This window comes from Scyliorhinus torazame, chromosome 4 (genome assembly GCF_047496885.1).
Source record: "Scyliorhinus torazame isolate Kashiwa2021f chromosome 4, sScyTor2.1, whole genome shotgun sequence".
NCBI classification, from domain to species: Eukaryota; Metazoa; Chordata; class Chondrichthyes; order Carcharhiniformes; family Scyliorhinidae; genus Scyliorhinus; species Scyliorhinus torazame.
The window spans coordinates 304563468-304565967 of NC_092710.1; the positions used below are offsets into that span (position 1 = coordinate 304563468).

General features: G+C 57.3%; 3 non-coding genes across 3 annotated transcripts; all 3 read right to left on the bottom strand.

Moving 5' to 3' along the window:
• Positions 1-690: 690 nt before the first annotated feature.
• On the bottom strand, positions 691-809 carry LOC140414538 (5S ribosomal RNA). Its single transcript, XR_011943675.1, has one exon. It is a non-coding gene; the product is annotated as a 5S ribosomal RNA (ribosomal RNA).
• Positions 810-1503: 694 nt separating this feature from the next.
• Positions 1504-1622, bottom strand: LOC140412184 (5S ribosomal RNA). The gene has a single exon (XR_011941387.1). It is a non-coding gene; the product is annotated as a 5S ribosomal RNA (ribosomal RNA).
• A 690-nt stretch (positions 1623-2312) lies between these two features.
• Positions 2313-2431, bottom strand: LOC140412185 (5S ribosomal RNA). The gene has a single exon (XR_011941388.1). It is a non-coding gene; the product is annotated as a 5S ribosomal RNA (ribosomal RNA).
• Between the last annotated feature and the right edge of the window lie 69 nt (positions 2432-2500).

Consider the following 2500-nt stretch of genomic DNA (forward strand, 5'->3'; position numbering starts at 1 on the left):
GCAGCACCGTCTTCTCGCCTATTCAAGTTGGCCACCCTAGCACCCTCGCCACTTCTTCTTTCCGGTTGTTTTCAATTTTCTCTCTCTCTTTTTCTACTTCTACTTCTACTTCTCCTCCTCTTTCTCTCCTTCTCCTGCTAATTCTAGCCTATATGCCTGATACTCGCTCCCCTTCATGCCGTCCCCACCTAGCTCTCTTTTTTCTTCTCCACCTCCCCAAGGAAAACTGCAAGCCCCGCCCACCTCACACCAGCCTGCCGCCTGCACGCTGCTGCCTTTCCACATTGCAACGCTGCGCACTTCTCTCAGCACAGCCAGCACAAGGGTCAGGCAGGCAATGCAAGCCAGCTCTCTCTTCCTTCGCTTTCCACACCAGCCCCAATGCCACAACTTGCATTCATGCGGCGCCTTCAGGCTAGGAGAGAGAACGTCCTGCCGACACACTGGCTTGCGGCCACACGGGCCAGCTGGCGGGCCCATCAAAGTGCAGCACGCCAAGGCACCCAACCGTGCTGCGTTGCAAAGGCCCGGCAAAGCTGCAGCAGCTGAATGGCCCGACCAAGCCGCCTGCCTGAGTTGAGCCCGCAGGCAAGTGTTGGGAGGAATGGCGAGGACGCAGAGAGCAGCAAAAGGTTGGCCTGCCTCTGGTGTGGAGAGTGCTTGGCGTGAGCAGTCTCTGCTGGCCGCAAAAGCCTACTGCACCTGGTATTCCCAGGCGGTCTCCCATCCAAGTACTAACCAGGCCTGAGTCTGCTTAGCTTCCGAGATCAGACGAGATCGGGCGTTTTCAGACTAGTATGGCCGGAGGCATCTGCAGCACCGTCTTCTCGCCTATTCAAGCTGGCCACCCTAGCACCCTCGCCACTTCTTCTTTCCGGTTGTTTTCAATTTTTTCTCTCTCTTTTTCTACTTCTACTTCTACTTCTCCTCCTCTTTCTCTCCTTCTCCTGCTAATTCTAGCCTATATGCCTGATACTCGCTCCCCTTCATGCCATCCCCACCGAGCTCTCTTTTTTCTTCTCCACCTCCTCAAGGAAAACTGCAAGCCCCGCCTACCTCACACCAGCCTGCCGCCTGCACGCTGCTGCCTTTCCACATTGCAATGCTGCGCACTTCTCTCAGCACAGCCAGCACAAGGGTCAGGCAGGCAATGCAAGCCAGCTCTCTCTTCCTTCGCTTTCCACACCAGCCCCAATGCCACAACTTGCATTCATGCGGCGCCTTCAGGCTAGGAGAGAGAACGTCCTGCCGACACACTGGCTTGCGGCCACACGGGCCAGCTGGCGTGCCCATCAAAGTGCAGCACGCCAAGGCACACAACCGTGCTGCGTTGCAAAGGCCCGGCAAAGCTGCAGCAGCTGAATGGCCCGACCAAGCCGCCTGCCTGAGTTGAGCCCGCAGGCAAGTGTTGGGAGGAATGGCGAGGACGCAGAGAGCAGCAAAAGGTTGGCCTGCCTCTGGTGTGGAGAGTGCTTGGCGTGAGCAGTCACTGCTGGCCGCAAAAGCCTACTGCACCTGGTATTCCCAGGCGGTCTCCCATCCAAGTACTAACCAGGCCTGAGTCTGCTTAGCTTCCGAGATCAGACGAGATCGGGCGTTTTCAGACTAGTATGGCCGTAGGCATCTGCAGCACCGTCTTCTCGCCTATTCAAGCTGGCCACCCTAGCACCCTCGCCACTTCTTCTTTCCGGTTGTTTTCAATTTTTTCTCTCTCTTTTTCTACTTCTACTTCTACTTCTCCTCCTCTTTCTCTCCTTCTCCTGCTAATTCTAGCCTATATGCCTGATACTCGCTCCCCTTCATGCCGTCCCCACCTAGCTCTCTTTTTTCTTCTCCACCTCCCCAAGGAAAACTGCAAGCCCCGCCCACCTCACACCAGCCTGCCGCCTGCACGCTGCTGCCTTTCCACATTGCAACGCTGCGCACTTCTCTCAGCACAGCCAGCACAAGGGTCAGGCAGGCAATGCAAGCCAGCTCTCTCTTCCTTTGCTTTCCACACCAGCCCCAATGCCACAACTTGCATTCATGCGGCGCCTTCAGGCTAGGAGAACGTCCTGCCGACACACTGGCTTGCGGCCACACGGGCCAGCTGGCGGGCCCATCAAAGTGCAGCACGCCAAGGCACCCAACCGTGCTGCGTTGCAAAGGCCCGGCAAAGCTGCAGCAGCTGAATGGCCCGACCAAGCCGCCTGCCTGAGTTGAGCCCGCAGGCAAGTGTTGGGAGGAATGGCGAGGACGCAGAGAGCAGCAAAAGGTTGGCCTGCCTCTGGTGTGGAGAGTGCTTGGCGTGAGCAGTCTCTGCTGGCCGCAAAAGCCTACTGCACCTGGTATTCCCAGGCGGTCTCCCATCCAAGTACTAACCAGGCCTGAGTCTGCTTAGCTTCCGAGATCAGACGAGATCGGGCGTTTTCAGACTAGTATGGCCGTAGGCATCTGCAGCACCGTCTTCTCGCCTATTCAAGTTGGCCACCCTAGCACCCTCGCCACTTCTTCTTTCCGG